General features: G+C 47.4%; 1 protein-coding gene across 1 annotated transcript in view; it reads right to left on the bottom strand.

Annotated features, from left to right (window-relative positions):
• Positions 1-22585, bottom strand: part of GRIK4 (glutamate ionotropic receptor kainate type subunit 4) — a 397554-nt gene extending 374969 nt beyond the window's left edge. Inside the window, exons 1-2 of the mRNA XM_079928310.1 lie at positions 22343-22585; positions 20144-20283 (exon numbers count right to left, since the gene is read on the bottom strand). The gene's annotated coding sequence lies outside the window, so the exon portion shown is untranslated. The remainder of the gene's footprint in view (positions 1-20143; positions 20284-22342) is intronic.
• Between the last annotated feature and the right edge of the window lie 317 nt (positions 22586-22902).

The raw sequence follows: 22902 nt of genomic DNA, 5'->3' as shown, positions 1-22902 counted from the left end.
GAACAGGTCCTTTATCTACATTCTGTTAGGCAGTCGGGGGAAGGTCCGAGATTCTTCCTGAGTCTCTTGGGCCTTAAAAATATTCAAGCCTAAATGAATCCTTATGCCAAAGAGACACTTTGGGGTGGCAAATTTGCTCCCTGACACTTGCAAACAGGGTCTAGGATGAATGGGCTGGGCCTGAAGAGCTCTTGACTTGCTACACAAGTTCCCAGCCCAAGCACCTTAGCACACCCATCCCTACCTAGAACCCCCTTCTGGAGCGATCAAGATAATAATGACGACATATGTCTGATACTGTGCTAGGCAATTCACATCTGCCATCTCATTAGGTATCGTTATCCCTATTTTGGGTGTCAGAGACTTGAAGTAATTTCTCCCAGGTGACACAGGCAATAAATGGCAGAGAGCTAGGATTCAAACCTTGAGCCGTCTGATCCAAAGCCCAGGTTCTTCTCCCCTTACAGTCTTATCATACAAATTACAAGCGACATTCTAAGAACCTTTTTTCCATGTCAAAACGGCTGCGTGGTTGTTTCCCTCCAACCACCCCTGCCTGGCCCGCGCTGCCTTCCCCGGGGGGCCTCTCACCCCTGATTGCCAGTGTCGTTACATTAGGCCTCTTTTCAGTCCAGTTCCCATTATATCATCTCAGCCTGGCATCATAAAGCAGCCCCACCATAAACATCAGCTTGATTACAAGCAGCGACTGTTGCCTCCAGTAAAGAAGCAGGCATAATGTATACAGAGGCAGAAAGAGACACCTCTATATTTTCAGCTTTGTGAAGGCAAATCACCTCAATTGTTTAATCAATAATAATGCCTCTCTAACTCCTACTGTTATTATGAAGCAATTTCAGACAGAGTGAGAAAGGAGCATCACATCTGTACTCCTGTCAGGACAGACGGGGTCTGATTAGGCCGACGGATGAAAGCTCAGCCCTGCTGCCGGTCCACTGAAGGCCTGTGTCTGGATCCCCATCGCCCCCACGCCTGGGCAGAAGAGGAGCTGCAGGGATCTCAGGAGCAACTGCACATCAGGTTTGGGGGAGGCCGGAGCACAGAGATATTCACCTAAATGGTGGGGTTTGATCTAATCAGGGGATCCCTGGGGACAAGCACACTCTACAGGTCACAGGAAGGGCAGCCTTGCTGGTGGCGCTGAGGGAGGGGAGACTAGGAGTAGAGGGCACTCATCCTGAAGGTCTCACGTCACCTCTAACTCTCCATCCCTCCAGCCACTGCCAAGTTCAGACACTCTGCATCTCGCAATGAACATGTGTCTCCTCACTGACCTTCCTGACTCCTGTTTCATGGCCTCTAATTCACACTGTGGCCCTGGTCATTTACCTCAAATAAACATCTGAAGGAACAAGGGATGGCCCCTCCCTCACAGAAAGTTTGCCACTGATTCCCCTGATATATACACGAGAAAGTCCAAGCTGCTCTCTCTATGTAAAGGCCCTGCCTGAACTGGCCTTGTCTTCTCCCAGACTCCCGTCAATCCTCCTACCCATGCACCTTTTCTCCAGCTGCTCCAAACTCTGAAATTTCCTGAACACCCTACACTTCATGCCCTAAAGCCTGTGCACATTCTGACCCTTCCCCTGAAATTTCACTCCCCAGATCTTCTCTTGGCAAACTCCTGCTCACCTTTAAGACCCACTGACTTGATGTCCTCCAAGGCCTTTCCCTGCTCCACCCTATACTCCTGCCCCAGGGCTCTGCTGCACCTTACACACACCTCTACCTCTGAATTCAGCACATAGCACTCTTAAGTGTCAGCTTACCTGTCTGTTTCTACGTGCCAATGACTTGTAAAATGTTTGTCTCCAGCCCTTACCTCTGCCCTGCACTTCAGACTCATATGTCCAGCTGTCTCCTTGCCTAATTCTCTCAGGCCTATGGGCACCTCCAAAATATAACTCTAAACTTCCAATTCCCAAACTTGTTCTCTCCAAGGGTACCCCATCTTAGAAAGTGGCACCCTGATCCAACCAGTTAATTGAGCCAAAGCTCACAGTCACACTTAATTCCTCCTTCTCCCTCATGTTCCACATCCAAAGACAAGTCCTGTCAATCCTATCTCAAAAACATTTCTAATGCAATGAACTATCAGAAAGAGAAATTAAGGAAACAATCCCATTTACAATCGCACCAAGAAGAATGAAATACCTAGGAATAAACCTACCTAAGGAGGTAAAAGACCTGTACTCAGAAAACTATGAGACACTGACGTAAGAAACTGAAGATGACACAAACCAATGGAAAGATATAATGTGTTCATGGATTGGAAGAATTAATATCGTTAAAATGACCATACTACCCAAGGCAATCTACAGATTCAACGCCATCCCTATCAAAATACCAATGACATTTTTCAAAGAACTAGAAGAAATAATTTTAAAATTTGTATGGAAACACACAAAAAAAACTGAATAGCCAAAACAATCTTGAGAAAGAAAAACAGAGCTAAAGGTATCATGCTCCCTAACTTCAGACTATAATACAAAGCTACAGTAATCAAAACAGTATATGGTATTGGCACAAAAACAGACACATAGATCAATGGAAGAGAACAGAGAGCTCAGAAATAAACCCACGCACTTATGGTCAATTAATCTATGGCAAAGGAGGTAAGGATATACAATGGAGAAAAGACACTCTCTCCAATAAGTAGTGCTGGGAAAACTGGACAGCTTTTTATTCTTTATAAAAGAATAAAATTAGAACATTTTCTCACACCATATACAAAAGTAAGCTCAAAATGGATTAAAGGCCTAAATGTAAGACTAGAAACTGTAAAACTCATAGAAGAAAACATAGGCAGAACATTCTGATATAAATCATAGCAATATTTTTTTGGATCTGTCTCCTACGGCAAAGGAAACAAAACCAAAAGTAAACAAATGGACCTGATTAAACTTAAAAGCTTTTGCACAGCAAAGGAAACCATCAACAAAATGAAAAGACAACCTACTGAATGGGAGAACATTTTTGCAAATGATATGACTGATAAGGAGTTAATATCCAAAATATACAAACAGCTCTTACTACTCAACATCAAAAAATTAAACAACCTGATTAAAAAATGGGTAGAAGACCTGAAGAGCCATTTTTCCAAAGAAGACACACAGATGGAAAAGATGTTCAACATTGTTAATCATCAGAAAAAATGCAAATCAAAATCACAATGAGATATCACCTCACACCTGTCAAAATGGCTATCATCAAAAAGACCACAAAAAACAAGTGATGGTGAGGATGCGGTGAAAAAAGAACCCTGGTATACTGTTGGTGGGAATGTAAATTCGTGCAGTCACTGTGGAAAACAGTATGGAGGTTCCTCAAAAGACTAAAAATAGAACTACCATATGTTTTTTTTTTCTTTTTTGGCAGTATTTGGGCCTCTCACTGTTGTGGCCTCTCCCATTGCGGAGCACAGGCTCCGGACACGCAGGCTCAGTGGCCATGGCTCACGGGCCCAGCCGCTCTGTGGCATGTGGGATCTTCCCGGACCGGGGCACAAACCCGTGTCCCCTGCATCGGCAGGCGGACTCTCAACCACTGCGCCACCAGGGAAGCCCTAGAACTACCATATGATCCAGCAATTCCACCCCTGGGTATATACCCAAAGAAAATGAAAACATTTATTTAAAAAGATATACACACCCCAATGTTCACAGCAGCATTATTTACAATAGCCAAGATATGGAAGCAACCTAAGTGTCCATCAACAGATGAATGGATAAAGAAGATGTGATATACATATGCAATGGAATATTACTCAGCCACAAAAAAAGGAAATTTTGCCATCTGCAACAACATGGATGGATCTGGAGGGTATTATGCTTAGTAAAATAAGTCAGACAGAGAAAGACAAATACTGTATGATATCACTTATATGTGGACTTTAAAAAATAAAACAAACTAATGAACATAACAAAAAAGAAACAGACTCACAGATATAGAGAACAAACTATGGTTACCAGTGGGGAGAGGACAGTGGGAGGGGCAAGATAGGGGTAGGGGATTAAGAGGTACAAACTACTACATATAAAATAAGCTACAAGCATACTTTGTATAGCACAGGGAATATAGCCAATACATCATAATAACTAGAAATGGAGTATGACCTTTAAAAACTGTGAATCACTGTGTTGTACACCTGAAGCATATATTGTAAATCAACTATACCTCATCATCAACAACAACAACAAAAGAATGATAAATAGCAAAAATGCCACATAATAAAAATGCAACAAATCTAGGACCCCAAAAATTTTTAATTAAAAAAACCACATCTAATGCAAAAGTAATTCAGTGGAAGAAGGATATCTTTTCAATAAGTGGTGCTGAAACAACTGTATATGCATTTGCAAAAAAACAAAAAGCAAAAAAAACCAGAACCTTAACTCAAACCTCTCACTACATTAAAAAAATACCTCAAAATGGATCATAAACTGAACTTTGAGAGGAAAACATAGGAGAAACTATTTGTGACCTTGGATTAGGTGATGAGTACATAGATACGATACCAAGAGCACAAGCCATAAAAGAAAAAATTGAGAAATTTTTAAATCAAAATTAAGAACTTCTGCTCTTCAAAAAGCACTGTCAATAGAATAAAAAGAATCCAAAAGGATTAAAAGCAGGGTCCCAAAGAGATATTTGGGATATCAGTTTTACAGCAGCATTATTCACAATAGCCAAAAGGTGGAAGCAATCCACGTATCCATGAACGGATGAATGGATAAACAAAATATGGTCTACACACACAATGGAATATTATTCAGCCTTGAAAAGGAAGGAAATTCTGATACTTACCACAAGATGGATGAACCTTGAGGGCACTATGCTAAGTGAAATAAGCCAGTTACAAAAGGATAAATACTGTACGATTCTACTTAATGAGTAGTCAAATTCATAAAGACAGAAAGTAGAATGGTGGTTGCCAGGGGGTGGGAAGCTGTTATTTAATTGGTACAGAATTTCAGTTTTCAAAGATGAAAAGGGTTCTACAGATTGGTTGTGCAATAAAGTGAATGTACTTAATGCTACTGTACTGTACACTTTAAAAAGTTTAAGATGGTAAAAATTATGTTACATGTATTTCACTACAATTTTAAAAAATAGAAACAACAAAATTTAGACCGTCAAGATAGGATTCTCAAAGAATCTCAAGAAGAAGCAGCGGTCTTCTGGAACTATTCTCTGAATGACAACAGAGATGTGGTCTCTGATTTTTAAAATTATATATTTAGTCTTTAGTCTTGGTTCTGTTTTCATAAATATACTTGGTTTTGTGATTTAATTTATTTATTTATTTATTTATTTATTTTGGGCTGCATTGGGTCTTCGTTGCTGCGCGTGGGCTTTCTCTAGTTGCAGCGAGCCGGGGCTACTCTTTGTTGCAGTACACGGGCTTCTCACTGCGGTGGCCTCTCTTGTTGCAGAGCACGGACTCTAGGTGCGTGGGCTTCAGTAGTTGTGGCATGCGGGCTTCAGTAGTTGTGGCTCGTGGGCTCTAGAGTGCAGGCTCAGTAGTTGTGGCACACGGGCTTAGTTGCTCCGTGGCATGTGGGATCTTCCCGGACCAGGGCTTGAACCCTTGTCCCCTGCATTGACAGGCGGATTCTTAACCAGTGTGCCACCAGGGAAGCCCCTGGTTTTGTGATTTAAAAGAGAGAGAAAGTGAGAAAGACACAGAGACAGAGACAGAGAGAGGGAAAGAGAAATCACAGACTGGGAGAAAATTCTTGCAAATCACATATCTGAAAAAGGACTTGTATCCAGAATATATAAGGAACTCTCAAAATTCAAAAAAAACACACAAAAAACCAAAAAAAAACAAGAATACAGGAATGTATGAAAGACTTAAACAGATATATGACCCAAGAAGATATTGAAAATAAACAGATGAAAAGATACTTACAGCTTTAATCATCAGGGAAATGCAAATTAAAACCACAATGAGATACCATTATATATCTATCAGAGTGGAAAAAATTGCAAGGACAATATCAAATGCTGGTGAGAATTCAGAGAAACTGGAACTCACATACATTGCCAGTGAGAATGCAAAATGGTACAGCCACTCTGAAAAACAGGTTGGCAGTTCCTTATAAAGTCAAACATACACTAAGCAGATGGCCCAGCAATCCCACTCCTTGTATTTACCCAAGTGAAATGAAAACAGGTTCATGTAACACGTGTACGCCAATGTTCACATTCAGCTGAGCTTTACTTGAAATTGCCCCAAACTGAAAACAACCCAAATGTCCTTCAAGTGGTGAATGATATAGAAGCTGATATTTCCGTAGAATGGAATACTATCCAGCTGTAAAAAGGAGAGTGAACTCTTTAGATATATAGCAACATGGATGATTCTCGAACGCGCGATCCTAAGTGAAAGAATGCATTATGCTAAGACTCCATCCGCTATATACCATATGATTTCATTTATGTGACTCTGTAGAAAAGGCAAACCTATGGGACAAAAAGAAGATCAGTGATGGCCAGGGATGGAAGACAGGAGAACGGATGACCCAAGGGGCACAGGGGAGTTTGGCAGGTGATGCAATGTTCCATATCTTGACTGTGGTAGTGGCCACACGATGACATTCGGTTGTCCAAACTCCCCGCACTTTACACTAAACAGGGCACATTTTATTGTATGTAAAGTGTACCTTCATAAAAAAAAAGACAGCACACGTATCTGGAATGTGCCCAACAGGCATCTGCTGTTGCCAGGGCCACTCTGTTCAAGCCTCCATCAGCTCTCACCCAGCCTACTGCTACCCATCGCCTCTTAACTTTTCCTCCCCTCTCATTTATTCTTAAAGAGCAGTCAGAATTACTTTTCGCAAATATAAATCAGATTATGTCTCTTCCCTGCTTAAAACTCCTCCAGTGCCTTCCCATCTCTGTTTAGAATGCAATCCAAATTCTTCCCAGGCCCAAAGAGCCTGCTGGCGCTCTGGCCTCCCCACACACCCTCCCCTTTGTCGGCCATGAGCCAGCCACTCTGCCATCCTCTGTCTCTCGAGGACACCAAGCATGACCCACTAGGGGACTCTGCTCCCGCCTAGTTCCCCTGTGCTGGAGGCTCTACCCTGACCTCTGTCTTACCTTTCAGGTCTGAGTAAATGTCAGTAAATGTCTCTCGCTTAGTTCGTCGCACCTCGTCATCCTGCACCCTAACCCCTCATCCAGCCCAGGGCTGTCTTTTTTTTTTTTTTATTGAACTATAGTTGATTTACAATGTTGTGTTAGATTCAGGTGTGCAGCAAAGTGATTCCGTTTCATATATATATGTATTTTTTTTCAGATTCTTTTCCCTTATAGAGTATTACAAGATATTGAGTAGAGTTCTCTGTGCTATATGGTACATCCTTGTTGATTATCTATTTTATATATAGTAGTCTATATCTGTTAATCCCAAACTCCTAATTTATCCCTCCCCCCTTTCCCCTTTGGTAACCGTAAGTTTGTTCTCTATGTCTGTGAGTCTATTTCTGTTTTGTAGATAAGTTCATTTGTACCATTTGTTTAGATTCCACATATAAGTGATACCATATGATATTTATCTGTCTCTGTCTGGCTTACTTCACTTAGTATGATAATCTCTAGGTCCATCCATGTTGCTGCAAATGGCATTATTTCATGCTTTTTAATGACTGAGTAGTATTCCATTGTGTATATGTACCACATCTTCTTTCTCCATTCATCTGTGGATGGACCTTTAGGCTGCTTCCATGTCTTGACTATTGTAAACAGTGCTGCATCGCGTTCTGATAATATTTATTTACCACTGGTCACCCCCGCTCCACAAGAGTACCATCATGCTGAGTTTATTCACTTGTAAATCCTCAGTGCCAGGACAGGTCGTGGCACACAGTGGGTGTTCAATTAATGCTGTTTGGGCTGTTATCTTCAGGGAGGAGTCTGTCTCTGAGCCCTCCTAGGCACTCACGGTGGGGCTGAAGTAGAGAGGGTCACTCAGACGTGAGGAAAGAACAGCACTGCGCGCAGGATCCCCTACCCGACTCTGGGTGGAGTACATAACCTGGAACTTCCACTAGCCGGTTAGTGACACAGCTCAAACCCAGCCCGTGGAACTGGTGGCATTAACAACCCTCTCTGAGGCTCTACAGAGATGGGTCAAGCTGGAGCCATGCAAGAAAGGAAGGAATACACAGCAGGGCAGTACCAGGATCCTCTGGCCTCCTTGGCCCAGCCCATCCCTTAGCCCTGCCCACTCCCAGTAAGACAGGCTGGGACCTGGAACCCTTTGCTGCAATGCTTGCACCTGGACAAATGTCTCCTCAAGCAACAAAATACAAAGAAACTATAAGGGACTAAAAATAACTGCACACATGCACAGTTGGGGCAAATTATGGACAAGATACAAAAAGACCACAAAGCCAGCTGCCACTTTTGAAGAGCCAGGAGCAAAAGCAGGGTACTGCATATGCCCCTGCACACAGCATCACCTAAGGGGTGGGCAGACCACCTAAGCCACCCCTGGACACACCCCTACACTCGCCCCATATAAGGAACCAGCTCATCCCACCTTCCCCACCGTGGAAGCAAGCGAGTGAGCAAGGGAACCTGTTACTTGTTCTCGCACCCTCTTGCCGCAGCAGGAGCCCCAGAAAAGCCTTGCCTGAATTTCTTGTCTAGCCGCCTATCAGTTTCTATTGATTAAGGAGGCCAAGAGCCCTGATGGTAACATTAGGTTCCAGGGCTGAGGGACAGCTGCTGAGCGCTTCTCGGATTAAGAATCTGATGAAAATAGCTGTACTGAGAGCCAGGCGTGTGTCTGACACTGCGTTAGGCATCTTTCAGAGAAGGGAAGGTGGCTGGCGTGACTTACTAGGTGTCTGTATGTCCTAGAAGCTCTAGCCACGTTGTCTCATTAACACCCACAACAACCCTGTGAGGCTGGCAATAGCATCCTCATTTTTATGTGACCTCAGAGAGGTCATGCATTTTGTAAGTGGTAGAGCCTTTTGGACCTGTGAAAATTAATAAATGGAAACCTCATTTAAAACGGAGTCAGGAGGCCAGAAGCGGGCGCTCTCAAATCCTGCTGCTCAGGTCAACTGCATGCTCCACAGGCACCATGCACTCCCAAACAGGAGATGCAACTACCTTACTCTCCAAAGGAAGAGTTTCTCCTCGCTCAGCAACAGCCCAGCCAATGAGAAGCCATCACTGCCCTGAACTCCTACTTCCATCCAATGAACTTTCATTTAGAACAGCCCCTCCCACCTCCCCCCTTTCCCTATAAAAGTAGCTTCCCTTCCTTTATTCTCTGGACATGCCTGTGGTTCCCCATAGGCTGCACATTCTGAGTTGCAATTCTTGGCTGTTGCCAAATAAACCCATTTTGCTGGTAAAGTAACGTGCTGTTTCAATAATTTAATTTTTGTTTTTTTGTTTTTTTTTTTTTGCCACCCAGCATGTGGGATCTTAGTTCCCCAGTCAGGGATCAGACCCATGCCCCCTGCAGTGGAAGTGTGGAGTCTTAACCGCTGGACTGCCAGGGAAGTCTCTGTTTTAATAATTTTAGATGAATAGAGTCCTTGTCTAGAGCTGGTTCCATCACATGCCTAAGGGCAACTCTACACACATCCTCTCTCCAGCTTCTTGGGGAGTATTAATTCAGCACGTCCTCAATCTAAGAGTGGGGGAGCAGACCAGAGCCCAGAGAATCCTGCTGCTGTTGTAACATCAGGCCCCCCCTTTGTTGCCCCTGGGCTGTGCCCACTTCTGTCCCTTCATATTCTCATTTCCTGTCTCCTGTGAGAGCAGACTCACAGCTAATGAACCAATGTCCCTGCCCTCAGGAAGACAACTGGTGCCCTTCTGTCTCCCTGCCCCCGGCCTTGTGGCTCCCCTTCTCCTGCCCCCATCTCCCTATCTGCCCCGTGTCTCTCCCTTTGTCTCTGTCCGTTTCTTTGCCCTGTGCGTGCGCACGCACACACACACACACACACACACACACACACACACACACACTCTCGCATACTGCCACCACCCCTTTTCCAACTCACTTCCTTCAACTGTTGAATTCACTCTGCCCAGAGGACAGGACCATGACAGATTAAGCCTCTGGATAACCTGCTGCAGGGACTCCAAGAGATCAAAAGACTGTCCGGGCCGCGGCTGTGGTCCCCTGGGCTGGAGCCGAGAAGCCTGTGCACCGCGCAGGGGCTCGTGGCCACCTGGACCCTGCTCCAGCATCACCCCTCTTCATGAAGCTCTCAGCCTTGCTAAGTACATACCAGTCCACCCGCTGGCCACGGCTGCACACCTGGTCACCAGCGGGGAAGGGCTCTGTCCAGCAGGTGCTCTGGGCCAGATCAGCTGCCGCCCAGTAGTGTGGTTGGGAAGGGCTAGAGAGGCGAAGGCAGGGATTGACATAATTTCACGTCTGGCCTTTCCTAGCCCACAGGCAAAATGACTCTGTGATCCCCTAGCTCTCTAAATTAGTTGTATTTTACAATCCCCCTGTCTGGCAGGAAATGTCCCATTAAATCTTAATGATCTTTCTTCCGACAAACTCCCCAGGCCCTCTGTCCCCTGGAGGACACCGAGCCCTGGAAAAACAGGGTGGGGTGCTGGTTGGGGAAAGGGGGAGATGAACACCCAGGAGATGGTGTCCGGAAGGGGCTCCCAACACCCTTCATTGGGCAGCTGTCTTCAGAACAGGAAGTAAGAAGGTCCTTCTGAACCAAGAGCTCTCCATCATTCCATGTGCTTCACAGGACCCAACCCTCCCTCTCTCCTCTCAGGCCACAGCCTACCCACCTATCTGAAGCCTGCCTGGCCCCCTCCATCCCAGGCGCCTGCTTCTGTCTCTAGGCTACAGAAACCAACAGACTCCAACTCCACGAGGCAGAGAATTCGGGACAGAGCTGCACCCTGCCCCACTTTCCATGCACACAGCCCCGGCCAGGGGAGAAATCTCTCTGTGAAAGAAAGACGCCGCATGACCTTCAGGATTATTCAAATATTAACTACCTGGATAAACAGTTTCTCCTATATTCTCATTACCACCTCTCTGGCTGAAGCTAAAGTGCAATATTTCTCTTTTATATCCAGAGTGAAGATGCTTCTGGTGGCTCCTGGGGAGAGGGGAAGGATGACGAGAAAGAGAAGGAGAGGTCAAGCTTAAGGGAGAGCGAGCAGGATCCTTCCAGGCCCCTCCTCCCCCAATACAGGCAATCTGGACGCCCAGCAGGAGTTAAGGGGAGACCTTTAGCGGGAGGCTAAAGGCCACCCAGGCCAAACAACAGCCAGCATTGTCACTGGCCCAGCACAGACTGGTGGTCACAGAGGGGTCTTGGGAACACAGGCTCATGAGGCTCCATCCATCCACCTCCAAGAGCCCCTTGCATGACCTTGACCTTGTCATCACTTGGGCCTGCTTCTCAGGAGGCACCACCACTTGCCCCTGGCCAGAGGGGCTGTCCATGACCATCAGAGCTGTAAGCAGTGTTCCTCCTCAACGACCTTCAAGTAAACACTGCACGTTCTTGGCTGGACCCTTTCTTTTCTCTCTTTATTCTCTTGTCTCATGTAACCTTTGGTCTCCACCAGGCCAGGATATGAGAAAGCTAAGCACAGGTGTGTGATCCCTCCCTGTTTCCTCCACCACCCCTGGCCACTCAACACTCTCCCCAGGTCAGTAGCACCTGCTTCTCCACACTCCCAGCGCGCCCTAGAAGGGGAAGAGAAAAGGGAGGCCTCCGTCCTCCTGAAGTCCAGCCTCGCCCAGGAGAGGAGACAAATCCATTACCAACCCGCATTATCACAGCCCATTTTAAAGTTACTACTGTGGATTCTTAAGATGTCGACAATGAGGAATCCTATCATCCCACTAATTAATTCAGCAATCTCCCTGAAATAATAGGAGTTGTAATTGCAATTCCAAACTCACCCCTCGACCACCGGCATCAACTAATTAAACAACCATCAGCCAGTACCAGGCTTTCATGAGGAAGAGGGTCTACACCTTTTTATAGCTGCAATTAGGAGACACATTCAATAATCAGAATGAAATACAAATTAACCCAGGAGCCCAGTAAATTATGGCCATTCATACTCTGTTTTCCTACGGTCGCCTCCCAGAAAATGAAAAGGGGGCTGCATCTTCCAGCTGCAGCAGGACGCCACCTGGACCACCTCTGAGCTGCCCCTCAGGGTCCTCCTCAACAGCTCTCTGCTGCTCAGTTCCGAAGCGCCAGGCAAAGTGTGAAATGCGCTGGATGCCCACGCCTAGTTCTGCCAGCATCCCAGGGGTACGCAGCAGGAGGTCAGAGTGGCTGGAGGCGAGAATCGGAGTTGTACACACTGTCGTGCCTGGATGGGTGTGTGACGCACACGCCCCAAACACACACTCATGCTCTCAAGAGCACAAGCCCTTCAGAACACCCTTTGCATTGTCTGCAAAAATGCCCCAGGGCGGGAGAAAGGCTTGGAACGTGGGGGGAAGACCCACAGGCCAGAGGGAAGAGATGCAGATGAGTTTCAGGAGGAGCCACTGAATAAGGTGTGAAAATTAAATCAGGCAAAAGGCAGTGGCTGGGCAGGGAGAGGGGAGGAGAGTTGTGAGAAGTTACACGGAGAGATACCAGCACCACCAAGGCGTCCTCGGCCCACCACAGGCTGAGCGGAAAACCTGCAGTCTTCAGAATTTGCAAAAACGCTCATGTCCTCAGATGGAGGGAGCAAAAGATCCCAGCATTACAGCACATCATCGAATCATCTCAGTTGGTCTACCTGAGCGATCCTGGGCATGGCAGGGCTCTCTGAAGTCGAGAAGGTTCCAGAGCACGGCGCCTGTTCGCCCCTTCCAAGAACTCCCAGATGGCAAAGCAAGAGTGATTGACCAAAAGCACAGGAGAGCTTTAGGAGAAATTCAAATGAAGGGGTTTCTTGGCAGAAGAAACTGGAAACTCCTTGTGGTCGCGGGCTCCTTCCCTGTCACTCAGTAGAGACCTGGGCACATAGTAGGTGCTCAATAAATACACGTTAAGTAGAGGGGCTGGTTTCCGGGACACCTCTCTACTCAGTGGGCACTGCGGGGAGACGCAGAGGAAAGAGCCCCCCTCCCTGAATACTGATTGACAGAGTGCTTCATGGACCACAAGTGATGCTCTCAGAATGTGTTCGTTCGTTCGTTCACCCAAAAACATTCACTGAGCGTCTACTCCACACCACCTGCGTGCCCGGCACCAGGGGCTGCATATGAGCAAGACAGGCAGAGCCCTGCCCTGACAGAGCCCACAGAGCCAGGGAACAAACGGCCAGGAAGAGCGAGAAATGCAGCAATAAGGAGGTGGAGGGTTACAGCCTCCCCCAGAGGAAGAGAATTCAAACTGAGACCTGAGGAATACATAGCAGGGAGCCAGGTGTCTCCATGCCCTCATCTGTGAAATGGAAGTAATAGGAATGCCTGCCTCATAGGGTTGTTGCGAGAATCAAGGAGATGATGTACGAAGGTGTTCTACCAGGTCTGGTGCCCGGCACACATGGCTTAAGTGTTTGCTATTTTACTACTACTACTTCTACTACTACTCTTATTATTATTACTATCATCCCCTCTTCGGGAGAAGACCTCTAACTACAGAGGTCCATCCTTCCCAGAGGCTTAGTCTCAGATGCTCTTCCCAGCACCGTGCCCTGCCCATTTAGGCATAATCACACAGTGTGGCCCACTGTTCAGTTCATGCAGCATTTACAGAGCCCCTGCTGCACACCTGGCACAGGCTGGGGTGTGTTTTGGACTTGCTCATGAGAAGCTTATGATAAGGGTGGAGAGAAGACACACAAATTATTAAACCTCATATTTCCCAGACTATCCTGGACGTACTGGTATTGGCCCTGGAGGTGAGAGGATTTGTCAGGCGATGTTCTCAGGACTGGAAGGCCCTCCCAGGGCAGCAGCTCCCAGCCCGTGAGCCAGCGGGGATGAGTCAGCAGGAGCCCCAAGGCCTGGCCACCAGCCGCCTTCTGTCTGGGCCCCTAGGATGTAGAGGAGCCAAAGTGAGAGGCACCTCCAGATATAAGGGGCTGGGAGAGGGTCCTGAGCCCCAAGCCCTGGGCCGCGGTGGCTCCCTGGCTCCCAAGTCAGGCCCGTCCACAAACGGTGCATGGCGGCCAGGACCAGGGCCTGCTGAGTCCCAGTGCAGCGTCCCCCCACTCCTCCTTCCTTTCCTGGTCTGCCCTCTTACGTACTCGCTCATGACCATTCTGAGTCTCACATGCTCCAATTCAGACTTCCCATCCCCATGTGCAGCTCCTCCTCCACCCAGGGAGACAAGATTTGAGCTGGACACCAAAGGCCCGCCAGCGAGAGCGGAGGGACGCTGAGCTGGGGTCCAGGGTCCCCAGCAGCTGTGGGGTGGCATGGGTGGGGCAGCGAGGCCTGGACTAATTCAGTGACTTCTTGTTTTCTGCTCAACTTCTCAGCAATAAATTGCCAAGGCCTTTTTCATACGCCCCAGCTCTTGGAAACCATAAAGAATCGGATTGAGCACGCTTAGCAGCACATTCAAGGGGGAATTCTCACACACATGAGTACAGATGTATTCCCTGATGACAATGGCATATTAGCTTTATTGATCAAGCACCAGCGTCGTCAACAACAAACATTTATGGGGCTCTGGCTCTGAGCAACTGCCTGTCCTTCAGCCCAAACCGTGGACCCTGAGGACCCCATATTGAACGGGCAAAACCAACCAGAGATTCACATCCTCGGGGTGATTACAAGTCACAAGGGGTCAGTTTGCTTTAAATACAGTTGAAATACCTCAAATGGAAAGACACTGGGCTTTTATCATGCCTAGAACTCTACTAGATCAATAATAGACTACTGAGTAAATGAATGAATGAGTAAACAGTCACCTTCAGTGGCTTTGAGCCTCATTACCAGATTCATGGGTGACTGAAGCCTCTTGCTTTTCCATCTTCTTGTAGCAGAATATTTAATGGCCTTACTTGGGTCACTTCATTGCTCATCTGTACCTCAATCAGAAGCAGAAGGAGGGAGCAGAGGGGATGAAACGGGGAAAGACACAAATCATTCAGTCTTGTTCTATTTAGCAGCTCTGGAAAGGTCTTGTGGGTAGGCAAGATTGAGACGAATGGCTAAAGCCGGGCCTGGGAGTTATCCGTGGATTTTTATTTATGCAAGACTCCTGGCATGCATTGCCATCTTGCTTGCACTCGGCCTGGGAAACATCCCAAGAAAAGCAATGCTCTAGGCGGGGCATGAAAGAGGGACAGAAGGAAGCCGGGAAGGAGGAGGCAGCGTCCTTAAAGCAGGCCGGGCAAGTCCTCCCAGAGACAGCCCGCAGGAAGACAGGCCCTACCGCTCTGTTCAGCATCTCAACACGCTCTTACCCACTGAGTTACAAGGGACTTCAGAGGAGCCTCACTCTCTCTCCCACGCTCTTTACTCCTTTACCTGCGGGATTCAGGCCTGAATTCTTTCAGGCAAAGGCTAGTAGGCCTGTTGGAGAGGGGATCCCTCCACTGACTTCCTGCCAAGTCAAAGGGGCATGAGCCAGGGGGAGGGATACATTAGGAGTATGGGATTAACAGATACATCACTATATATATAAAATAGGGAAACAACAAGGATTTACTGTATAGCTCAGGGAACTATATATTCCATATCTTGTCATAACCTATAGTGAAAAAGAATCTGAAGCTGTGCCTGAAAATAACACAATTTGGTAAATTGACTATAGTTAATTTAAAAGGGGAGAGGGGCATGCGCAGAGCTGGAGGACAGGCAAAGCAAGCTGTAGGACAGTGATGGCCTGGATCCTTACAAGGACCCTGGATCCTTGAGCCAGTGGATCTGGGTCCAAGTCACAGTTCTGCCACCTACTAGTGTGACATGTGCAAGGGCCCCACCACCAACCGGCCTCCCTAAAACTCAAAATCCTCCAGCAAGATGAAGGAATAAGAAAAAGGACAATGTGAGCTACAGAAAACAGGAGGGAGAGGGGACTGCTGAGCACCAGGTGCGGAGGGCACTGGTCCAGAGTGTACAGTGCCATTCCACAGACTGTGGTCACCACGCCCTCGGCCACTGCACATCTTTCGAACCCGAGAAAACTCCTGGAGAATGTGCTCCAACAAAACAATGGAGCAAACCAAAAAAGAAGATGCAAGATCCTAGCAATAGGGAATGTAAATCACAGAAGAGCAAAGGGAATTCCCAGGACCAGAGCAGAGGGAGGTCCCAGGATAACACAGCCGCAGGCCTGGGAACAAGCTACCCCAGACAAGACAGAACAGAGGTGTCTGGGAGCAAAGTTTCCGAGAAATCTACTGGAACTGATTGATTGCCTGATGAGAGTGACCTTGAGGAAAATTATTCTGAGAGGCTATCGGTAGACACAAAGAAAATTAAAGCAAAAAAATTAAGCAAAACAAGGCAGTTATTAACAAAAACAGGAAAAAAACAAAAACAAAAGAAACATAACCACAGTATAAAGGTCAGTTGTGAATAATATTCAAATAGGCGTAACATTGTAAATCCTGAATATTGATTTAAGTAAAATTTGAATACACTATATAAGGGGTAAGAATCAGAGAGGAAGGCAGTGTGAGAGGACTAAATCCTCATTACCATAAATAGTCAGTAGACAATATAACCAATGCATTAAACTATAACACTACATACATATAATTTAGAACTATGGAGATACCGAAATGTCAGAAGAAACAGCTGAAAAGTCGAAAGCCATTGTTTCTAGGAAGGGAGGCTGTGGGACAAGGGGGTTTAGAGCAGAGAAATACTGTCTATTGTCATAAGCCTTTTAATACAGTTTGACCCTTTTTTTTGGTATAACAGAGTGAATCAGCTACACATATACATACATCCCCATAACCCCTCCCTCTTGTGTCTCCCTCCCACTCTCTCTATCCCACCCCTCTGGGTGGTCACAAAGCACCGAGCTGATCTCCCTGTGCTATGCGGCTGCTTCCCACTAGCTATCTATTTTACCTTTGGTAGTGTATATATGTCAATGCCACTCTCTCACTTCGTCCCAGCTTACCCTTCCCCCTCCCCGTGTCCTCAAGTCCATTCTCTACATCTGCGTCTTTATTCCTGTCCTGCCCCTAGGTTCTTCAGAACCAATTTTTTTTAGATTCCATATCTATGCGTTAGCGTACGGTATTTGTTTTTCTCTTTCTGACTTCACTCTGTATGTTGTTTGACTTCTGAACTACGAGCAATTATTACAATTAGTTATTTTTCATTTTTTTATTGTGGTAAAATACACAAAACATAAAATTTACCATCTTAACCACTTTTAAGTGTACAGCTCAGTAGTGTTAAGTATACTCACACTGTTGTGCACAATTTAGCTTTAAAAGTCCTCAAACCCTGACCCTCTGGTGAGGGCCGTGGAGGGAGGCTCTCCAGTGAGGCAAGGCAGCAGCCTCCTTCTCCCCTGACCTTTGTCACCTAAGCTTCATCTTGTCCTGGGGGGGTCTCACTCTCTCACTCATTATGCTGACACCAGCAGGGTGGTCTCAGAGGCAGTCACCACCCCTTTCAAATAATGCTTTGCTGTGGACAAGGGTCCGCTGCCTTCATGCCAAGAAACACAACTAATGAGACCGGAATGATTAAATAAGACTTTTCTAAGAGCCTGGAAATACAAAGGGGAAAGGAACAAGGAACCTGGCTTTTTGTGGGTAGTCAGACCCTCTTCGGGGTTCCCAGTTCACGCTTACGACCTAGACCCTGCCTGCCCATGCAGAGACAGCACCTTTCCCTATGCCAAGCCTCCTCCAAGTCTATATTCACAGGAGTGGGGCCCAGAGCTTCTCCCCTGCCACCCTGGGGTCCTCCTGGCCACTCCTGTTTCCTGGCTAACAACGCTCCTCTTCTCTCAGTGACTGACCCTCGGCGACACTGCCCTTTAGGGACGCCCACACCTCCTCCCCCAAATCAGAAAGCCACACAAAATCCCTGACACTCACAAGGGGACACCCACATACAGAAATGGGAGGATGAGAGACGGGGAGCCTCTTCATCTTGGACAAAGTAGTAAACACCTGAAAGCCTCAGTTTTTTCATCTGTAAAATGGGGACTATAGTACCTGTTCCAATCTTAGAGTGCTAATCAGGACCAAGATAGAGATGGCTAGAAGGCAGCATTGTAAACCCTTACAAATGTGAATTATTATTGTTAATACTAATTTTTTTTAATTAGCAGACTATGAAGAGATCTTTGAGTGGCAGGAGAACTGCCACTGAAGTTAAACGTCTCCACAGCGGGCAGCCCTGTCCCTCGGTAACCATGGGGTGCTTCTTGGTCGGTCTACTCTTCTCCTACCTGCAGTGGTGCCGGCTGCCCCGCCTGGAGCTGCAGACGCCCCGGGCACAGACCTTGATGCCTCCGGTCTCTAAACACCTGTGCCATTTCCCCTTAATAAAATAAAGTCGCTCACAAATGCGCCTCTGCTCCTTTCATACAAATGGCAACAGCCGTTGTTCTTACTGGATTGTAGGTGAATCACTTGGAAAATATTTTGGGACACATTATAGAGGGAATAACATAAAAGAACCTGCAAAATGTCTCTGTGTTGTTTTCCACTTTGCAAACCCAAACTGGATCCTGGGGTTGAATTACATATTTTTGTCTCCTGTTTTTGAACAGAAGTGCTTTGCTCATTTCCTCTCCACAATGGGGAAAGGGATGCGTGAATCACTCCTGAGTGGGGTGTGAAACCCTCCAAAGGCCGAGCTCCGTCTTTGGCAGCAAGAACTTGAGTGAGAGGAGAGATGGGACTTACATACCAGCCTTCAAATCTAGGAAGAGTGACTGGGAAGATGGCAGTGTACACCTGTCTCCTCTGAGGACAGAAGAGAAGGGGCGGCAGCAGTGAGAAGTCAGGCTGGACCCCAGGAGGACCAGCCTCACTGCAGGGAAGTGAGCAACATTTGATCGCATCCCCTGAAGAGATTGCAAAGTCTTCGTTGGAGATTTTATGGGGCTAGACAACCATCTGTATGGGATGTTTTGGGTTTATACCTGCCTTGTGGCAGGTGAAGGGACAGATGACTTGTGAAAAGCCCAACAGTGTGACATGCTAGTTACACAGGAAACTCCTCCTGTTGACATCAGGTGACACTCGGTACCTAGGGCCAGGCGCGAGGGTCTCAGAAGGGAATATGGGCTTCTCTTTCTGTCCTGGAGACCATCACTTCATCAGCCTCTTCCTCTGTTCAGGAAGGGCCAGCTGGCCACTCTGTGGCCTCTCTTGGAGCCCTGGCACCCAAGGCTTCCAATCATGTGTCCACGAGTCCATTCTACACCCATAGTTCTGCTAACCTCCACAGAAATCCCCTCTCCAGCCCCTCTCCCATCCTGCTGGGAGCTTTTAAAGTATTAATTCCAACATCAACACACCAAGTGGGTAAGAACAAGGACAAAGTCCTGCTAACATGCTCCTAGAAACTCCCTCCTAGCTGACAGACATCAACCCAGCGACTGCTCAACCAACTATGAATCCACTTAACTCCACCATCTCCCGTTCAGAAAACTGAACCTAAGAAAGCGAAATATGGAGATGATAAAAAGATCAGTGGTTTCCAGGTGTGGAGAGGGGGAAGAGATGAATAGGCAGAGCCCAGAGGATTTTTAGGGCAAAGTACTCTGTATGATACTACAGTGACGGATTTACGTCATTATACATTTGTCCAAACCCATTAATGTACAGCACCAAGCGTGAACCCTTAGGTAAACCACGGATCTATGGGTAATTATGACGTGTCAGTGCAGGTGCATCCTTGGTAACAAGTACCATTCTGTGATGCTGATGGTAGTGGTGCTGATAACGGAGGAGACTATACATGTGTGGGAGCAGGGGGTATGTGGGAAATCTCTGTACCTTCTCCTCAATTTTATTGTAAACCTAAAACTGCTCTTAAAAAATAAAGTCTTTTAAAAAAAACTGAACCTAAAGTCAAAAACAAGTTTGCATGCTGTTAGAATAGTTTGTGATGTACATGCCAAGCACCTTCCTGATTCCAACTCTGGTAGGTCTAAAACCACATCATATGTTGGCCCAACTAGCCCACAGATTAGTTTGCAATTACCTCAAGTAGACCGTATTTTAATACAGCATGGCTTTATCTGACGTCCGAGGTCTTATTCAGAAGGGATGTGAGGTCTGGTCTCCTTTCTCAGTCACTTCCTGGCTGGATCACCCTGGACACTGGGCCCCCGTCACTTCCCTCTGAAAAGCAGAGGAAATAATATCTCACCTTGATCAGAAGATCTCTCGAAATCCCTTAGATTGTTGCTCAAGGGCTATAATTCCTCACTAAATGGCCTCTACAAATGAAAAATTTTTTCCCGTTTCATCTGTCAACTAAAATCTGAGGCCTAATAAAAAGGAACGAAATTGAGTTATTTGTAGTGAGGTGGATGGACCTAGAGTCTGTCATACAGAGTGAAGTAAGTCAGAAAGGGAAAAACAAATACCATATACTAACACATATATATGGAATCCAAAAAAAAAAAATGGTCATGAAGAACGTAGGGGCAAGACGGGAATAAAGACGCAGACCTACGAGAAAATGGACTTGAGGACACGGGGAGGGGGAAGTGTAAGCTGGGACGAAGTGAGAGAGTGGCATGGACATATATACACTACCAAATGTAAAACCGATAGCTAGTGGGAAGCAGCTGCATAGCACAGGGAGATCAGCTCGGTGCTTTGTGACCAGCCAGGAGGGTGGGATAGGGAGGGTGGGAGGGAGGGAGATGCAAGAGGGAAGAGATATGGGGATATATGTACATGTATAACTGATTCACTTTGTTATAAAGCAGAAACTAACACACCACTGTAAAGCAATTATACTCCAATAAAAACCTTAAAAAAAAAACCCTGAGGCCTAGGGTAACAGGCCAAGTATAGGCTTTGGAGTCTGAAGGACCAAAGTACAGATCCACGCTGCCATTTACTAGACCCTGGGATGTATGACTTAACCTCTCCAGGCCTCGCTCAGATCTCTATCATCAAAATAATGACAGCTACTGGCACCACAGTTAATGCATAGTGAACACACGATCACCCTCCTTCCGGCTTGAGTACCAAAGATCTCCCCAAGCCCAGAACAGCTACGCAGCTCAGCTCTTTCTCCTGGATTTCCTGTCTCACCTTTTCCTCCCTTTAGGAAAAGATGGCTTTGTCCATTCCCTACCAACTAATGTGCTACTAGTTTTCTCTTGTGGACAGATATTACCTCTGAATTATAAGTGGAAAGACTGAGACGTAGGGAAAAGGGGGGGGGAGGTAGTAATTAAGGAGACAAAGCCTTAGGCCAGACCCTGTATTTCTGCTCATTAACCAGTGAGCGCTGCTCTGGGTTGGAGACCCTCTTCCCCTACCTGTCTCTCCGCATTCGGCTGTTCTGTTGTATCTCCTACAATACTGGATCTGTTAAATGCTGTATATTCCATTTGTCAACGCAGGGCTGATTCACAGCAAGATTGGGTTATTACAAATTCAGGAGGCACTACATACACGGCTGTCATGTTTCAGTTACCCTTTCTCTCGATTTAATAAAATTTGCCACACTAATACAAAGCCATCTTTTATCGTTCTCCCTTCAGTTGTAACAACTTGTCCAGCTCCCTCCTGCTAATTGAAGGAGGAGGGGATGCAGCAGCTCACTGGGAAGCGAGTTTCCAGGGAGGCTGTCATCTTTGCAGCCACTTAGCTCAGGTTCTTACGGACCTTTAACGGCCCTCTCCTCCATGATAGGAGCCCTAATGAGGTCAGCAGCTGATGGCGACACGGCAGGCAAAGCCCTGCTTGGCGCAGCCCAGGTACCTCCACCAGCTGGCAGGAGAGGAGCACAGCACTCCCCCTGGGCTGGATGACGTGGGCTCCGCAGTCTGTCCTCCCACGCCTGCCCCAGCATCACTGCCTAGGCCCTGATGTGTGTGACAGCCTCCCTGGCAAAGGGTCCCCAACAGAATATCGGGGATTGGGAGGTGGGCAGTTCCTCCTCACCCCATCCCCGCCGCCCCCCGCCGGGTGAAGCAGATAACCGGAAAGGGGGAGGAGGTGGGAGAAAAGGAAATGGAAAGGGAAAGAGGAACTGTAAACAAAGAGCTGCCCTTGTGCGAAGTCCTGAGATGGGTCCAAAGCAGCCCGCTTCCGGAAGGCCCACGCTTCGTTCGTCATCCCACTCGGGAGCCTTTAGGGAGCGAGGCAAGGAGAAGGGCGCCTGTCTTCACTGAGAACATCTACCTCCGCGCCGGTCCCCATCTGTCCAGCTAATTACCTGCTACGGCAGCCGGGGCCACTGCCCTTTAACAAAATAAGGAGGCGCGGGCGAGCGGGCGCATTATTATTCCGGGCGCGGGCGGCCTCCCCTGGCGGGGTGGGCAGGCACCGGCAGACTGTGGCTGCAGGAAGCCCAGGGACGGGGGCTACAGCGCCCTCAGGGCAGCGTGGGGAGCCGGCCCCGTCCTTCCCCAGGAGACACCTCCTCTCTGGGTCCTAAGACCCTTTCCATCCGTGCGCTTCGACCCCACTCCTAGCGCAAAGTCTGGGAATCAAAGCAGGTCAGGCCGAGGTCAACTCTAGGGCGGGGGCGCTTGGGGCGGGGCGGCCCCTTCCCGGCCCTCGGCTCTGCTCGGGGCCCCGCTGATTAGCATTCGGCGGCCGTCGCCTCTCCCTTCCCCCGGCGGCGCCCCGGATTCCCCGGCCCTCTCGCCGCGAGCGCACACTAATAAGTTTCCAAATGGAAGCCGGTGGGGCCGGTTGCAATAAAAGGCAGAAGCTCCGCTCGGGCGCTTCAATGAGAGCATTTTCCCCCGTAACAAGGGGCTGGATTCAGCT

The sequence above is a fragment of the Stenella coeruleoalba genome, assembly GCF_951394435.1.
Source record: "Stenella coeruleoalba genome assembly, chromosome: 8".
NCBI classification, from domain to species: domain Eukaryota; kingdom Metazoa; phylum Chordata; class Mammalia; order Artiodactyla; family Delphinidae; genus Stenella; species Stenella coeruleoalba.
Note: the sequence above shows the minus strand (reverse complement) of the source record. Positions and strands in the feature narration are given on the sequence as shown.